Below are 19,884 nucleotides of genomic sequence, written 5' to 3' on the forward strand. Positions count from 1 at the left end.
TCTGCAGCACCTTTATAATCTCTGGAAATCTACAGAAAAAGAGCTCTGCTACTGTTGGACTATAACAACTAAAACATTGTAACATTCTGTGATGCATAAATAACTCTGTGACTTTGATTTCAACACTTTGTGTGTCACGGGTCATTTTGACCCGAAGACCACCGTTGTAAAAAATGTTGTACAGCTTACATGGAAATGTCAATAAAAGCAACATTTCACTTTTACTACTGTTGGTGCCAAGCTAGGAAAAGTCATAAAATGTCAAGTTAAAAAAATATTGTTTAGGGGATTTTTTTTTTGTTTTTAACACAGTGGCGGGTCAAAATGACCCGAGGACAACAGAAGGGTTAAGTGTTTTTTTTGTTATTATTATTTCTTCTCTGTGTAGGGTCCTACTCCGGCTAAAACTGATCGTGACAGTGTGTATAAATATGTGTATGATATCTGCCGCCATACTGCTCACTTGAACTGGAATAAACAAAACCAAATAGCCTTTAGATTAATTAGAAGGTAAACAAGGAAATTACAAAACATATTTTTTACAAGCCTCCCCACTATTAGTTGGCGTAACAAATGTCACAGTGAGCCTCGTAAGATCCGCTCAAAACATTCAGTCTTACTCGCTAGCATTAGTTTCTTGCTAGAGATCAACATGATGAGGGTAAGTATGAAGGACAATTCTAAGAAGAATTGGATGATATTAATTTAATTAAAAAAATAACCTGGCAAAACAATTTGAGCGTATCACTGCAAGTCCAAACTACCATTTATCCATGAAAATATAGAAAAGCTGCTGATGGTGTGTTTGACGGAGACGCAGCTGGAAACAGATACCGTAGAAGTTTGCTCTCCAAGGTAAATGTTGTTGTTACATTATTTCATAAAACTACTGTAGTTGTTTGTAGTACATTTTATTGTTTTGTTTTTATACAATATTTATTATCTACCTGTTGGGGGGCAAGAGGGCATGCAAATCATTCCAATGAGAGACATGCAGTATTTTGAGTTAACAGCTCAGTCACCGAACCATTTAAGCTTTTAAATTGAGGTACTACTGTAAAACAAATGTAATTCTTACTATTGTACAATAATGAATACACTGTGTATCGCAGGCCAAGAAGTTCAAACATACTTTATTTTACAATGAAAATGTAAAAAAAACGAAAAACTGAAACGAGCATATTGTTGCTTTGTTACTGTTATCCTTCTACAGCCTTTTGCAGCAGTTTCAGTAGTTGGACGATACAAAACAATGAGTCAGCTCTCAGTCAGTAACATCTTACTCCTGCTGCAGTCAATAATAACACCATGCAGCCCTGGCTGAAAGTGCAAAGGGAATTGATGAATCCTTTACCTGTCCAATGTCTGCACTGCTCTTTGCAAATAATGTCTTGGACAACTGAGTCTTAAATTCACGGACGGCGCAAGGTTTTTATGTATGTGTATGAGCCTATTTGGGGAATTTATTCTGCTCCTTAGGTTGTCTGGAGTAGCTGAGCAGAGCTTTAAAACCCTCCAGATTGGAAGATCAAGCCGTATTTCACCATCGCCGTGCAAAACCCGAGCACATAAAAAGTGCATGTTATCCTTCTTTGTGGGTCTTATGTGGGCCAAGACCTGCTGTTGACCTGTTGTTCAAAAAGAGGCGTCACGGTTCCGATGACAATTTTGATTTCTTTCTTGTAAAAAAGTTATGAGAAAATAATGTATTTTTCATTAAAATCTGCCTTGCCAGTCCACAAGAACCTGAGAACCAGCATCCTCTGCAGGGGACATTTGTCTTTTGCTTAACATGGCATTTGTTCCCCCGGAATTGTCCACTACAGAGGATGCTGGTTCTCTGACAAAGAAATAGACCAAAAACAAAAGTCCACTTCACAGTACGCTGCATGGTTCTTTGACAGAGAAAGATGTTTAAAAAAACAACAAAAAAAACTTAAAGTCCACTTTAGAGGACGCTGGTTTTCTGACAAAGACATTGACAAAAAACAAGTGTCCATTGCAGAGGACACACGTTTTTTCTCAGTCAAAAGAAACTTATCAAAATAAAATGTCTACCGCAAAGGACGCTGGTTCTCTGACAAAGCAAAAGACCAAAAACAAAAGCCCACTTCAGGGGACACTGGTTGTCTGACAAAGGAATGGACCAAAAAGCAATGTCCACTGCAAAGGACGCTGATTTTCTGACAAAGAAATAGGTGGGTGGTGAGCGGGGGGGCCTGGATGTGCAGGATGGATTGGGCACAGGTGGGGATTTGGCCTGTTCTTTTTGTTTTTTTAATTTGTTTTTTTATTTATTTTTTTTGCTGTTGTTTTTTTTTGAGAGAGAGCGGTTAGTGGAGTGGATGTAGGTGGGATCTATGGGCATTTCCTTGGGGCCGTCGGACTGGTGGTGGATTAGCTTGGGTGCCTGCTGCGCGTTGAGTTGCAGGTCATTTCCTCCTGGGGCGGCTGCGTGCTGTTCGCCTCTCTGTGGTGGCCCCCGGCGTAGTCTGCGGCTGTATTGGGTTGTGGCGCTGGGCGTGGTTGGCGGCGCCTTGGGGGGTTTGGTTGGCCGTGGTGGATGTCCAATGGCTCGATTGGCTGGGCTGTGGGTGGAGTTGGGGTCGGTGGGTTGTCTTCCTCAGTGGCAGCCGGGTGTGTGCGTTGTTGCGGTTTGCGGGGTGGGTCACTTTTTTGTTTCGGTTTCAGCGGCCGCTAGTGTTTGTACTGTGGATGCGTCGTGTTAGACTGGTGTGGGGCGCCTGCGAGGTCATGAGCTTGGGGGGGTGGGGGGGCGTAGCTCTTGGTTGCTTCCTGCGTGGACTGGGGGGGTTTCCGGGCCCTCTGCTCTTCTTACTTATAGCACACACACACATAAGACTTTGAGGGATTGTCCTGCGGGGGGCATGGCGGGGGGATGACGATGCCTCTATGGGGCTCCAGTCCTCCTGACTTGTCCCCTGCTCGTCTATCCCTCAATTTTAGCTGCATATTGACACTTAGAGTTTGGGGGACTCGGCATGGTAGGGATCCACCATGGCCTAGATGTCCCCCAATTTGAATCGCATTATTAGTCCTGCTCAGGGCCTTGTGGTTAGAGAGTCCGCCCTGAGATCGGTAGGTCTTGAGTTCAAACCCCGGCCGAGTCATACCAAAGACTATTAAAATGGGACTCATTACCTCCCAGCTTGGCACTCAGCATCAAGGGTTGGAATTGGGGGTTAAATCACCAACATGATTCCCGGGCGCGGCCACTTTTGCTGCTCACTGCTCCCCTCACCTCCCAGGGGGGGGAACAAGGAGATGGGTCAAATGCAGAGGACACATTTCACCACACCTAGTATGTGTGTGACAATCATTGGTACTTTAACTTAACTTTAACTTAACATACATATCTCCCTCATGCTACAGTACACACATCAATAGGGACTGAAAGTCACCTGTAACGGCTGACCTCCCAATTTAAACTACGCAGTAGACACTCTGGGGGCCTTATACACTCTCACATCACATGCAAGGGTGGGTTGGGGTTCAGAAGTGCGGCACGCTCCCATTGCCTCCTCGGCCTGCGCGGCTGCGGTCTAGTGGCCTGCCATTTCCAGGCAGAGACTTCGCTGAGGGTGCAAGGTTTTTATTTATTTTTCTATTTAATTTCATGTATTTTATTGTTTGTTTTTTGGCGTCGCGTGGGTTTCGCTTCCTGTTGGGTAGGGTCCGTGCCTGTTTGGTCCGGCCTTGCGCTGTGGGGTCTGTGTCAGTGACTTGATGCGTTGGAAGCGCAGCCCTCTTGTCTGGTGCGGGTGCTGTGTCTCGGTTGTTTTGCTATGCGGTGGAAGCGCAGCCCTCTTGTCTGGTGCGGGTGCTGTGTCTCGGTTGTTTGGGCACAAATACAAATACAGTACATACAAACACACTCACGGTACATACATCCACACGCACATTCATTGTACAAACATACATATACACATACTGTACATATGCAAGCACATACTTTATGCATACCTACACTCATGCATAAAATCACGTTTCATCAAACATATATTAACGGTGTTCCCTTAGGCGGGGGTCAGCAACCCGCGGCTCTCGAGCCGCATGCAGCTCTTTAGTGCCGCCCTAGTGGCTCCCTGGAGCATTTTTTAAAAAAGGATTGGAAACGGAAAAAGATGGGGTAGTATGTTTTTTGTTTGAGGACAAACATGACACAAACCTTCCCAATTGTTAGAAATCCCACTGTTTATTATTTTTGTGTTTATGCTTGTATTTGGTGAACATAATTTTGTCCTATTAATTTTGGCGGTTCTTGAACTCACCATAGTGTGGACTGTGACGCAACAGTTTGTTTACATGTAAAATCTTCCACTTCTTCTTTGTCTCATTTTGTCCACCAAAAGTTTCATGCTGTGCGTGAATGCACAAAAGTGCGCTTTGTTGATGTTATTGACTTGTTGGAGTGCTAATCAGGTATATCTGGTCAATGCTAACATGCTATTTAGGCTAGCTGTATGCACATATTGCATAATTTTGCCTCATTTGTAGGTATTATTGCGCTGATTTAAAATCCTTTACTTGTATCCTCTTTGTATATAATTTAGTTTTGCATGTCTCAGTACACATCATCAGTATGTAATATTGGCTGCTTTTCAGATACTTGTTTGTGTGCCATGTTGTTCCAGACCACAGCAAACATTAGAGAGCTTGCTAAAGATGATAATAAATCCAATAAAAGAAGACAGCATGCCGTTTCCTTTAACTTGGACACACACATCTATACCTTAAGCCATTAAAAGCCAATAATTTTCAGAACTTATCTCACCCTCTGAGTAGCTTCTGATTTACTAATGGTTTCTAATGTTGTAAAAATGTGTAGAATGGTAAATGGGTTATACTTGTATAGCGCTTTTCTACCTTCAAGGTACTCAAAGCGCTTTGACATTATTTTCACATTCACCCATTTACACACACACATTCACACACTGATGGCGGGAGCTGCCATGCAAGGCCCCAACCACGGCCCCTCAGGAGCAAGGGTGAAGTGTCTTGCTCAAGGACACAATGGACGTGACTAGGTTGGTAGAAGCTGGGGATCGAACCAGGAACCCTCAGGTTGCTGGCACGGCCACTCTACCAATGGCGCCACGCCGAATAATTATTACATTTCAACATTTCTGTCAACGAAGATTTGCTTCAGCCTGCTACACGTAGTCATTTTGATAGTAGACTATTATAGCTAATATAGACACTTACATCATGTGTTGCCTTCATTATAAGACTTACAAATGGCTTTTCATTTTTTGCGGCTCCAGACGGATTAGTTTTTTGAGTATTTGGTCCAATATGGCTCTTTCAACCTTTTGGGTTGCCGACCCCTACCTTAGAAGAACCTGGATAAGACACGGTGCACTGGCAAAGTTTAACCTATTGTTACTATAACAATCTACAAGGTTAATACAGTCCGCTTCTCTTTCTTCCCCTCCATTATCTGCTTTCTTTTGTATTTAAAGTAATCATTACATATATTTATTTTTGCATTTGAAAGAATTGTATTTTTGATAATAGAGGTAATTATTGTTATTATATCTTATCAATAGTGCTAATTATTTTTGTATTTGTATTGCTCCATTTGTAGTGTAATAATGTTCATTGTCATTTCTGTGTTATTGACATTTACTTCACTTACTGCTTCTTTGCTGTGACTTTTCATATCAAAGTTGTACTTATTGAACAAACCCCGTTTCCATATGAGTTGGGAAATTGTGTTAAATGTAAATCTAAACGGAATACACTGATTTGCAAATCATTTTCAACCCACATTCAGTTGAATATGCTACAAAGACAACATATTTGATGTTCAAACTGATGCATTTTTTTTTTTTTGCAAATAATCATTAACTTTAGAATTTGATGCCAGCAACACGTGACAAAGAAGTTGGGAAAGGTGGCAATAAATACTGATAAAGTTGAGGAATGCTCATTAAACACTTATTTGGAACATCCCACAGGTGAACAGGCAAATTGGGAACAGGTGGGTGCCATGATTGGGTATAAAAGTAGATTCCATGAAATGCTGAGTCATTCACAAACAAGGATGGGGCGAGGGTCACCACTTTGTCGACAAATGTGTGAACAAATTGTTGAACAGTTTAAGAAAAACCTTTCTCAACCAGCTATTGCAAGGAATTTAGGGATTTCACCATCTACGGTCCGTAATATCATTAAAGGGTTCAGAGAATCTGGAGAAATCACTGCACGTAAGCAGCTAAGCCCGTGACTTTCGATCCCTCAGGCTGTACTGCATCAACAAGCGACATCAGTGTGTAAAGGATATCACCACATGGACACAGGAACACTTCAGAAACCCACTGTCAGTAACTACAGTTGGTCGCTACATCTGTACGTGCAAGTTAAAACTCTCCCATGCAAGGCGAAAACCGTTTATCAACAACACCCAGAAACGCAGTCGGCTTCGCTGGGCCTGAGCTCATCTAAGATGGACTGATACAAAGTGGAAAAGTGTTCTGTGGTCTGACAAGTCCACATTTCAAATTGTTTTTGGAAACTGTGGACGTGTCCTCCGGACCAAAGAGGAAAATAACCATCCGGATTGTTATAGGTGCAAAGTTGAAAAGCCAGCATCTGTGATGGTATGGGGTTGTATTAGTGCCCAAGACATGGGTAACTTACACATCTGTGAAGGTGCCATAAATGCTGAAAGGAACATACAGGTTTTGGAGCAACATATGTTGCCATCCAAGCAACGTTACCATGGCCGCCCCTGCTTATTTCAGCAAGACAATGCCAAGCCACGTGTTACCTCAACGTGGCTTCTTAGTTAGTAAAAGAGTGCGGGTACTAGACTGGCCTGCCTGTAGTCCAGACCTGTCTCCCATTGAAAATGTGTGGCGCATTATGAAGCCTAAAATACCACAACAGAGTCCCCGGACTGTTGAACAACTTAAGCTGTACATCAAGCAAGAATGGGAAAGAATTCCACCTGAGAAACTTAAAAAATGTGTCTTCTCAGTTCCCAAACGTTTACTGAGTGTTGTTAAAAGGAACGGCCATGTAACACAATGGTGAACATGCCCTTTACCAACTACTTTGGCACGTGTTGCAGCCATGAAATTGTAAGTTAATTATTATTTGCAAAAAAAAAAAAAAAGTTTATGAGTTTGAACATCAAATATGTTGTCTTTGTAGTGCATTCAATTGAATATGGGTTGAAAAGGATTTGCAAATCATTGTATTCCGTTTATATTTACATCTAACACAATTTCTCAACTCCTATGGAAACGGGGTTTGTAGTTCAAAATCAATTGTCCACTTCAGAAGATGGTGGTTCTCTGATGAAAGAAATTGATCAAAACACATGTCCACTTCAGAGGACATTGGTTCTCTGACAAAGAATTAAAACCAAAAACAATATTTATTTCAGAGGACACTGCATGGTTCTTTGATATAGAATTAGACCTAAAACAAATGTCCACTTCAGAGGATGGTGGTTATCAACACAGACTAGACTGAAAAGTGGCTGCCAGTAGTACTGTATTGACCCAGAATATTGTTTATTGTTTACATTTTGACCAATACTAGTACCAAATCATTACTAGTACAAAAAACATTTCCCAAGCTGAATTGTTTTTAATAAGGGTGTAACGGTACGTGTATTTGTATTGAACAGTTTCGGTACGGGGGGTTCGGTTCGGTTTGGAGGTGTACCGAACGAGTTTCCACACGGACATTTTAAGTAGCGTACCGCACGTTTTGTAAACAATGCACACTGAGGCTCAACACACGGCATGCTAGCAGCGACCGGGCTACTACTACATGTAAAAGCCAGAGCTGGAAGACCCTCCTGCCTCGTCAAGGTCTCCCGTTTGGGAACACTTCGGCTTTGCGGTGCGATACAACAATGGAGGACGGAGGTTTGCCGACATTGTTCAGCAACAGTAGGGTATGCTTCTGACAACACGTCAAAAATGCTAACCCATTTGAAGCGTCACTACCACGAAGTGAACATCGCTTCAACGAAGAGAATGACGAGCGTTTTGATTGATTAATTGAAACTTTTATTAGTAGATTGCACAGGACAGTACATATTCCGTACAATTGACCACTAAATGGTAACACCGGAATAAGTTTTTCAACTTGTTTAAGTCGGGGTCCACATAAATCAATTCATGGTAACGTCGTACAAACACCGCATTCAAGCAGCCTCTCCTCGGCGAGTCAGACAGGGCTAAAGTAATAACACATGTCGTTGGTGTTTTTGTAGCAGCAGATTTAAGACCATATTGCATTAAAAACTAGATTTTGACCCACTTCTATGGTGGAAGAACAATGAGCCCATATATTCTTTTACTGCCAAGTTAGCCAGGGACTACCTGGAGACATTGTAACTGCAAGCAGGTCTGCTCTATCTGCAGACAATGTGGAAAAAATGATTTTTCTGGCAAAAAACATGAAGATTGAGTGAAAGTCACCAGGGTTAAAGGCTGGGGGGAGGGGGGGGGGGAGAAAAGTTAATCTGAGGCTGAGTTTACTTGAAACTGTTTAATAGAATAGAATATAATAGAAAGTACTTTATTGATCCCTGGGGGAAATTCAGCAATGTTGCACTTTTTATATGTAGAAGAAAAGTTTTGTAATTTTATTTAATCTGAGCAACAATTTGAGGCAGTTTAATGTTGAATAATGTGGACCCCGACTTAAACAAGTTGAAAAACGTATTCGGGTGTTACCATTTAGTAGTCAATTGTACGGAATGTGTACTGTACTGTGCAATCTACTAATAAAAGTCTCAATCAATCAATCAATCAAATTATTTAGTTTTTATTTTATATATGTTGACCACATTAACCCTGGCAATGGACCCTGTGTGTATATGTATGTTATTGTTATGCTTAGCATTCATGACTGCCTGCTGTTGCACTGATCAGCCTAGTGGTGGCTCACATCCATCACACACAGAGCTATTTCTATTTTTGGGCAGAATTATTATAGTGTTCCCAATGTTAAAAGGATAAAGCCATTGTTACACCCTTAGTTTTTAATAAAAAACAATGCCTTTTTATTTTTGTGACATTTCTTGCCATTCAAGTTAAACAGACTAGTAATTTAAATATGTATATTATATTAGTTAAATGGTCACTAATTAATACACAAAAAATAAGAACGAAAATCCACAATTTATGTCGTAATTACCACAGCAATATAAACAGAGAGAACGTGCACAAAAAAAAACTGGTCGGTACTCATAATTCCGGGGGTTCGTGAATACAACTTCACTTGTCGTAACCGTCATTGGTGCAAAACAAGGAAGTTGTTGTTGTTGTTGTTGTTGTGGCTACTGGCTAGCGGTGCTATGAGGGCTGCTGTTTTGGCATATTACAGTAGGGTAGGGATTCACATGGCCCCATTCCTGGGTGGATCTCTTGTGAGAGGAAAGTGAGCGGTAAACATTTTGCAATGCAGTCTGCTGAAAATTATTGAAAGTGCCAATATACCTAGCAACTGAGGCTGTGGTCAAAGTAGAATCGCCACAAAACACATTTAAAGGTATTTAACACTCTACTGGCATCTGGCAGCAATAGGGGATAGTGCCCCCCACCAATTTGTCACGTTTCATGTGTCAGGTAAACCGCCACAAATGGGACCATATGAATCGCCGTCCTACTGTAAACTAAGGTCGGTAATAAAGTTTAGTGTGCTTCTGTCGGGACACTACATTACTTACAAGACGTTACTTCTACAATAATATCTCCAAGCACTTGTTGCAGGTTGCTGAGTCTGCTTTTATTCATTACTGAAATGAGGCACCGATAGCCAGTTACATTTTCAGTCTTGTTACTACTGTTGACGTTGGCACTGGGGTCATTATAAAACCAGGTTTCAGTACCCATTTCTAGGGGAGAAGTGGTTTGCAAGTGTTAATATCTTACCACAAAATATATGACAACTTAGTTTTTTTTCAGATTTTTTTTTAGGGTTATTTCAAAGTAAATCAAAATCAGATACACCATACTGTTCAAACTATAAGCCGTTACTTTCTTTCTACACTTTGAACCCAGATGCGGCTTATAAAATGGTGTGGCTAATTTATGGATTTTTCTTCTCTTACAGCCATATTGTGTTGTATTCAACAAATAGTTTCAACACCTACAGAGACACTGAAAAGGTGTGTTATTTGTTTGTGCTGTGGTGCCATCTTGTGAACAAGTTTGCTCACTGCAGGTGCTGCGGGTTGAAAATGTACATCCTGTTCTGGGCCTTGAACTGGAAGTATATCCTGTTTTGTAGCGATGTCCGCTAATATCGGCAGTCCGATATTATCGGCCGATAAATGCTTTAAAATGTAATATCGGAAATTATCGGTATCGGTTTTAAAATTAACGGTATCGGTTTCAAAAAGTAAAATGTATGACTTTTTAAAATGTCGCTGTGTACACGGACGTAGGGAGAAGTACAGAGCACCAACAAACCTTAAAGGCACTGTCTTTGTGTCCAGTCACATACAATCTACGGCTTTTCACACACACAAGTGAATGCGATGCATACTTGAGAACAGCCATAGGGGTCACACTGAGGGTAGCCGTATAAACAACGTTAACACTGTTACAAATATGTGCCACACTTTGAACCCACACCAAACAAGAATGACAAACACATTTCGGGAGAACATCCGCACCGTAACACAACATAAACACAACAGAACAAATACCCAGAACCCCTTGCAGCACTAACTCTTCCAGGACGCTACAATATACACCCCTGCTACCCTCGACCCCCTCCCCCCACCTCAACCCCCAACCCCGCCCACCTCAACCTCCTCATGCTTTCTCAGGGAGAGCATGTCCCAAATTCCAAGCTGTTGTTTTGAGGCATGTTAAAAAAAAAAAATGCACTTTGTGACTTCAATAATAAATATGGCAGTGCCATGTTGGCATTTTTTTCCATAACTTGAGTTGATTTATTTTGGAAAACCTTGTTATATTGTTTAATGCATCCAGCGGGGCATGACAACAAAATTAGGCATAATAATGTGTTAATTCCACGACTGTATATATCGGTATCGGTTGATATCGGAATCGGTAATTAAGAGTTGGACAATATCGGAATATCGGCAAAAAAGCCATTATCGGACATCTGTGCTGTTTTGTCTGCTATTCATCCATACTAGAGTTTCTGCTTGAAAGGATTATTCCTTCATCACTACAAGCAACCTTTGTATAATAATATAACTAAAACAATTATATACGTATTTTTCTGTAAGAATGTTTTCATACAGAAAACATTCTTACATGTTATCATAATTTACTCAAGCATTAGCGAATATGCTTACACAATTATAAGTGTCTGTGTTAGTAATATTAACTTAAAATGGCATTGTCTTTGTAATGTTTCAGTTTCTGTGATTCAGCAAAACGTTACCTTGGAGTTATTGAGTCTGTTTAGCTGATTGGAGAGCTAGCCTCCGCAGCTAGTGGGTCCATGACGATGACTTCTGTTTTGTTTGATCATCCGTTTTACTGCTGTGTTACAGGCACCATTTGGAAACAGTAAAGGTATGTAAATAAACATTTACAAAATATTTTGCAATGGTACATATCTGTGAATTATGGTCCGGTGTGGCTAACATATGTACAAATATTTATTTATTTTTAGATTTGTTGGGTGCGGCTTAAGTGCGCACTATAGCCCTGAAAATACGGTAATTGCTAAATAGGAATTGGACATTTAGGACATGCAGTGTAAAAAAAGTGTTAATGACGGATAGATGGATGTTGGAAGGTTAAGTCTGTTCAACTATGATCTGTTCTAATATTTTAAAATGGGGGCATGTACGTTCAAGAAGATCCTGATTGATGTAAGACCGAACCAGCTCCAACTGGGTTGAGAATGATTATGGAATAAAGTGAATGGAATTATTGTTTGGAATATAGATGGATGAGCCTATCATAACCTTTAAATTGGACCTTGATGGGCTCAGGGTGAAAAAATTGGAAATTGAACAGAAAAAATGGACTCCTTACTGGCCATGACAGCACCACTGCAGAGATTTGAGAAAGTTAAACATCTACTCCCCACTTTTACTCTCAGTTTACCTAGTGTTTGTGTTGATGTAATTAATGTGTATGTTTATTTATCACAGTAGGGCATTTGTAGTATTGTGGATTTTTGCAAGAGGTCGTGTTTCTGTCTTTTGTGAACTGGATTTTCTCCCTATTGCCTTGACGCTGTCCTACATTGCTAAAACATATGCGAGCTGGTGAAGAGAGTAACATTCAATTTTGGCTGCCCGGAGGCTGGTTGGAGTTTGGCTTTACAGAAAAGAGTTAGATTCAATTTATGAGTAGAAATAGATGCAGAAGCCCCCCTTCATCCCCTGTGGGGCTTTTTTTTTCTTGGAATGCTTCTAAGATCTCACTGATGTTTGGCTGAATGAACCACTTATCATGCACGGGGGTGCTTTATATGACAAAAATGGCAAGGCACTATCCATTTAGGTGGGCTGCACACAAAAAACTATACTCTCTTACAGTCTGATTTGCTTTTCTGTACCAGCATGGTAGGTCAGTTTTTTTTGGTGGTCACACCACACTGCTAGCTACTTGTTGCCCGGAAGACCGACTGGAACTCAATCATTTCTGCCAAACGGGCCATATTATGATTTTTTTTTTTCTACATCTAAAACATTTCCTTGTGGTCCACATAATGGTGGTTCTTAGGTCAACATTTTGCATAGATTTTGTTTACAGCCCGTCTTCAAGCTGCTTTCTGATTCTTATTCACGTGCCAAAGCCCTCTTTCAGGCCACGCCCCCTTCACGCCCTGTCGGCCATGTTGTTGTTTTTTTGCACTTAATTCATGAGTCTACTGACAGATATAAGTAAGAACTGTACCCTACATTTTATAAGGAATGGCAATAACGGAGGATTTTAGTAGAGGTGGGAATATTTGGGCACCTTACTATTCAATTCTGATTCTTGGGGTGACAATTCGATTCAGAATCGATTCTCAATACGACACGATTTTCGTAATATATAAATTAGAACAAAACCTTTTCAAAACAGGTCACAGGTTACAAAGCTCCTCCTGGCTGCTGACGTAAAATTGTGCGCACAATGTTGGCCTAAAAAACGTATTTAAAAAAATGTAGTTTCTATATTTTATTTACAAAAATCATGAAACATAAACTACAGTAATAAACTAAATAATAATAATAATAATAATAATGGATTAGATTTTATATCGTGCTTTTCTATTCTTAGATACTTAAAGCGCTCACAGAGAAGTGGGAACCCATCATTCATTCACACCTGGTGGTGGTAAGCTACATTTGTAGCCACAGCTGCCCTGGGGTAGACTGACGGAAGCAAGGCTGCCAGTTTGCGCCTACGGCCCCTCCGACCACCACCTATCATTCATTCATCATTCATTCACCAGTGTGAGCGGCACCGGGGGCAAGGGTGAAGTGTCCTGTCCAAGGAAACAACAGCAGCGATTTGGATGTCAAGAGGTGGGGAGCGAACCTGCAACCCTCAGGTTTCTGGCACGGCCGCTCTACCCTCTATACCCACTAGGCCATACCGGCCCTTTCTCAGTTCGAACATTAAAGGCCTACTGAAATGATTTTTTTAAATTTAAACGGGGATAGCAGATCCATTCTATGTGTCATACTTGATCATTTCGCGATATTGCCATATTTTTGCTGAAAGGATTTAGTAGAGAACAACGACGATAAAGTTCACAACTTTTGGTCGCTGATTAAAAAAAGCCTTGCCTGTACCGGAAGTAGCGTAACGTCACAGGTTGAAAGGCTCCTCACATTTCCCCATTGTTTACAATGCAGCGAGAGCGATTCGGACCGAGAAAGCGACAATTACCCCATTAATTTGAGCGAGGATGAAAGATTTGTGGATGAGGAACGTGAGAGTGAAGGATTAGAGTGTAGTGCAGGACGTATCTTTTTTCGCTCTGACCGTAACTTAGGTACAAGCTGGTTCATTGGATTCCACACTTTCTCCTTTTTCTATTGTGGATCACGGATTTGTATTTTAAACCACCTCGGATACTATATCCTCTTGAAAATGAGAGTCGAGAACGTGAAATGGACATTCACAGTGACTTTTATCTCCACGACAATACATCGGGGAAGCTCTTTAGCTACGGAGCTAACGTGATAGCACATCGGGCTTAAATGCAGATAGAAACAAAAGAAATAAACCCCTGACTGGAAGGATAGACAGAAAATCAACAATACTATTAAACCATGGACATGTAAATACACGGTTAATGCTTTCCAGGCTGGCGAAGCTTAACAATGCTGTTGCTAACGACGCCATTGAAGCTAACTTAGCAACGGGACCTCACAGAGCTATGCTAAAAACATTAGCTATCCACCTACGCCAGCCCTCATCTGCTCATCAACACCCGTGCTCACCTGCGTTCCAGCGATCGACGGAGCGACGATCATAGATGCGGTCGGCAGCCCAGAGACGGAGGAAGTCAAGGTGAGGTCGCCGACTAGCGCGTCTGCTATCCATCTCAAAGTCATCCTGGTTGTGTTGCTGTAGTCCGCCGCTAATACACCGATCCCACCTACAACTTTCTTCTTTGCAGTCTTCATTGTTCATTAAACAAATTGCAAAAGATTCACCAACACAGCTGTCCAGAATACTGTGGAATTTTGAGATGAAAACAGAGCTTTTTGTATTGGATTCAATGGTGTACCAAGACTTCCGGTTCAACGATTGACGTCACGCGCATACGTCATCATACATAGACGTTTTCAACCGGATGTTTAGCGGGAAATTTAAAATTGCACTTTATAAGTTAACCCGGCCGTATTGGCATGTGTTGCAATGTTAAGATTTCATCATTGATATATAAACTATCAGACTGCGTGGTCGGTAGTAGTGGGTTTCAGTAGGCCTTTAAATATCTTGTCTTTGCAGTCTATTCAATTGAATATAAGTTGAAAAGGATTTGCAAATACGATTTACACATTGTGCCAACTTCACTGGTTTTGGGTTTTGTAATTTTAATAATAATAATTATACTGTAGTTGTTTGATGTTTGAATCCAAAAATGTATTGTTAAAGAAAGAAAAAAATTCACTACTCCCAAAAATAACTTTTTTTATATAAGATTTTTTTTTTTATCACGACTTGGATGTGAATACATTGTTTTGAGCACCTGTAGATTTTAGCATGCACATGCAAGCCAGTCGGCCCCACAAGAGGATAGAGAAAAAATAAGGAACTTATTAACGACAACTGAATACAAATGGCGGACTCGCACAAAACTCTTCAAGTAAACTTCTACCATGTATGAAGATATCCGCTGATGTAACCCGTGACCCTGAGAGGGACAACCGGTAGAAAATGGATGGATGGATGGATAATTAAGGCAAAATATTTCACTAAAGTCTCAGATTCCAAATGGCTCGTTTAAAGCACGTTTAGAAGAAGGCAAGATTGTTTTATAAAATGGCGCACTGACGAAGACGTTGTTGAAACCGGTCTGTGTTTGGTAGCGCCTGTGCAGTTTATATTAAAATTATTAGAAGGACACAAATGTTGCTGGCCTTGCTTTTTCTTTAAAAAACATTTTTGCCGTGCATCTCTTTATTTTTGTTTTATTAAGTTTTTTGGAGAGTGACTGTTTTTCCTGTATTTTTTAAAATGCTCCGCCATGCCTCCGTGGTTTGATTTCAAATTTCCGGGACTTATGGGAATCCCAGATACACAATACATGTACTAACAGGTAAGAAAACATGTTTTTGCATAAAAGGGCCCCTTTAAATGGGCTACTGAAAACATACCGTTGATGCTCCTTTGGTTGTTTGATTGGGTAACCAAAGCAAAGTACACACATAAAGTGTTTTTGTCCCAAATTTCCTCTTTCCAACCCAAGACAGCTAATGTCCAATCATCTCATGTCTTATAAGATTGCCTTATGGTTTCAGGTGTGTTAAGAGTGAATTTGTCTTGACATTTGGCTTTTGGCTTGTAAACAATTCCAGGCAGAGAATTGTAAATATTATTGTAATGGAATTTGTGAGATCACGAGCGATGGGTAATTCTGAAAATGTTGGTATTGATAAATGCAGGACCGAAACTGATACAGATTCTGATACCATGTTTTTACTTAAAACGTTATAATAATTGTTGTTTTGTTTGTTTGTTTTTTAAACCAGTTTAACCAGCTGAATTTTTATTTGTTTTAGATTTAATGTAATATTTCAACTAATTTGCCTTTTAGTTTGATGATATGAGAACACAGTAGAAATATGTTCTGTACTTAAAAATATTTTAATATTTTTTTAAACATTGTAACAGTATATAAATTAGCCCTTTCAGTTATACAACACTCAATTGTTTGAGAAAAAAGTCACTATTACAAAATAACAAAAGTAACAATGTAGCAAAAATATTAATTTTAAAAATGTAAACAAAACCACTAAAATAACTAACACGACACAAAGATATTTGTGAATAATATCTCTGTTTGCACCGTCAGACTAGAAAAGATGCTGCAGTCACATAAACTCTGTATCAATCCACCACGATAGTATCAATCCAACACCAATACTCACAATGGTATAGATACTATCTACATTTAGATCAATACGCTCACCCTGTTAGATCACATTTGATTACGTGAAATTTCGGGCTTGGAGGACTAGAGCAGGGGTCCCCAAGCTATGGCCCACGGACCAGATTTTGGACGCTGGCGGGCCAAGTCTCAAGTAAAAAAAAATAAAATAAAAAAATATATATGTCTACATATTTTATATTTTTTAAAATCTGTACTTTCTAAACCATTTTCTACCGCTTGTTACTCTCGGTGTCTCCTAGCCAGGGACAGAATCATTGTGTGTGTGCCGTGCTGTGTTGATATTATCGTAGCACACCTCAAAACTGCTCAATGCCTGTTTGTTTTGTTTTCATGTGTGGGGTCTGTAACAGATAAAACAAATATTTTAAGATTTAGAAAATCTTTGTGTGTACCAGCCTTAAGGGCTGATGACGTTTTTTCACTGGTCAGAAACACATGCTCTGTATTAAATATGAAATACACATTGGAATTAGGGATGGATATTTCAAATGTAAAATAAGCTTTAACAAAATCAATTATGTATTTTTATATTGATTAATATAATGAGGAATGGGAGAATCTCTCTTTCTCTCTCTCTGAATGTTGTGAACTCCTGCTTCAATGCCAGTGTTGTACTGAGCAGAATTGTTTTTTTAGACAATACACCTGTCTTGAATTCAAGACTGAATCGACAGCGCCTCTGCTGATTGCAGTCTAGTAGCGCAATTCATTCCTCCTCACGTACTTCTGGGCACAGTTACTCATCAAGTGCCTACTGTTAAAACTGTATCACCAACAAACTTCCTATTGCTTTCTTATTGTTATTGCTACTCCGTACAGTATTGCCTGATTGTCTTCCCTCTACAGGGAAAATGTGTGCTTGTACCACGTTGCATTACCAATGTGGATTACTACCACTTTGTGCATGCTTCTCGTGTTTAAAGCAATTCCCCACCAAGTCATGCAATCAGCTTGAATCACCGGGCAAAGAGAAAATAACTGTTTTTTTGTCCAAGTAAAGAGGCAGACTCAGAGAACACTCCTGGCTTGCTTCATTAATATTCCCTCTGCAGTGGACATTAGTTTTGGGTCTATTTCATTGAAATTTCAGGGGGGAAAAACCATAGCCCTGTTATGCTAAAAAAAACACCTATGTCCACTACAGAGGACGCAGAATAAGAAATTAGCTAAACTGCTGACATGGAAATGGATAGGAGAAGTTAGCATTGCAGGCACACATGTCTTGCAGCTGTGCAAGAAAGCTGCAATGCACCCCCTCCAGCCTGTAAAGTCAGTGAACACCACCTTCTTTCTTCTCATACGATCACGATTCCATCCTAAGACATAGAGCAAAGTTGTCGTGCATCAAAAGCATCTTCTACTTATGAAGCGCTGGGCACAAGATGGTAAAAATATAGCAGAACATGTGTTTGTTGCACAGGCATCCTCCACGAAACACCTGCTGCAACTCTAGAACTGAAAATTAGCAGTTCCAAAAGGTCCGACAAAGACTTTTCCTATTAGAAATAATGTAAATACATTTAATGTGTTCCATGCATACATTATTAATAACACAGACACATTTTATCAATAATTATTTATTTTACATGCAAAACATTTTGTAAAATACATAGAAATGAGAAATGAGGATAAATGAACATTTAACATCATGTTTACCTTAATTTCATTTCTTGCTGCCATACTTTGCTACGTGCTGATTATTGAATCCCATAGTGTTTTTCCACATTCTTTATCAAAGTGCTGGCACTCACAATTTTCTTTGGCCCAACGATTGCTTATTTTGCTATCATAATCAATTAACCCTCCGCGACCCAGAGAGGGACAAGCGATATAAAATGGATGGATGGGTGGAACAAAGGCTGACTTTTTGTCCTTTGAGAAAATTGTTGCTGTATCTTTAGCATGATTTTTTTTTTGTTATAAATGTAAACATTTTAATGTCCAGTTCTTTCACAGGTGTACTATACACTGGCAGTTATTCAAAAATACCCCAAAGCCAAACCGCAAATATAAGTCTTTCCTTTTTCAATGGGCAGAAAAACATTTTGAATTCATGTTTTGGGTTTTTTTTCTACTTTTTTTTTGCTGAAATCTCCAAATCAGGGGTGTCAAACGTACGGCCCGAGAGCCAGATCAGGCCCGCGAACAGGTTTTATCCTGCGGGATGAATTTGCAAAGTATAAATATTAACCTGAAATGTTTGAGTGAAAGAAACAGCTGTTCTAAATGTGTCCACTGGATGTCGAAATAGCAATTTTCTGTATCTGTGTAGATGATGCTACATATGTACAAAATAAACTACATGATATTAGTGCATCTGTTGAAGAAAATTATCAAACTATATCATTGTAATTTATCTTGATAGATTGAAAATTAACACCAATGAGTTGACTGATGAACATTATCACATAATTTATTCAGAAAATATAAATAACGACAAATAAAGGTAGAATACTATGAACCGCAACATGTAAGTGTAAAAAAAACAACAACAACATGATGATTTGTACATTTTTAGAATGTGCTTGTTCTATTTTTAAACAAATATCTGAAGTTGTCTTTATTTTTAAGTTATCATGCCATGATTTTACCAGTCCGGCCCACTTGGGAGTAGATTTTTTTCCATGTGGCCCCCGATCTAAAATGAGTTTGACACCCTTGCTCTAAATAAACTTCAGCCCTTAACAAAAATACCAATAATCGGTATACGTTTGCATAAAATGACTTATTGTCGTAATTTAAACCTGTGGCATTATCTGATCAAAAAGGTCTTCATCCATCCATCCATCCATTTTCTACCGCTTATTCCCTTCGGGGTCGCGGGGGGCGCTGGAGCCTATCTCAGCTACAATCGTGTCAAAATAGAAAATTGTAAAATATCCCTTGCTCGATATTTTTGTTTAGGACTGAAGCGTTTTAAGACATTTGAGTGTTAGAAAAAAAAACATTTAATGCCCCTCAAAAGCTTAAGGACTTTATTGTCCTGTTTGGATTTGAAGATAATTGAAAATGAATGAATGCATGATATAATTATTTGTTAGAGCATTCAAATTGTGAGCAAAAAGACTAGCTTGATATGCACACTTTTTGATCGTGTCATAACAAAGAAGGCAAACAAAAACCAGGCCAGAAATTTGGTTTCCATTTTTTGGGCCACAACCAAACAGTGAACCGTAAGATTCGACCAAACATCCAATCTTAATTGCAATAGCATTAACTTACTGGTAGAAATCAACATAACTTTATTTTCCAACCAAGAGAAGAAAGCGAGTGAGAAGGACA

The 19,884-nt window shown here is 39.7% G+C and overlaps 1 protein-coding gene across 2 annotated transcripts in view; it reads left to right on the plus strand.

Annotated features, from left to right (window-relative positions):
* Positions 1-19,884, plus strand: part of neto1l (neuropilin (NRP) and tolloid (TLL)-like 1, like) — a 241,163-nt gene that overhangs the window by 23,332 nt on the left and 197,947 nt on the right. The window lies entirely within an intron of this gene.

This window comes from Entelurus aequoreus, linkage group LG15 (genome assembly GCF_033978785.1).
Source record: "Entelurus aequoreus isolate RoL-2023_Sb linkage group LG15, RoL_Eaeq_v1.1, whole genome shotgun sequence".
Classification (NCBI taxonomy): Eukaryota; Metazoa; Chordata; class Actinopteri; order Syngnathiformes; family Syngnathidae; genus Entelurus; species Entelurus aequoreus.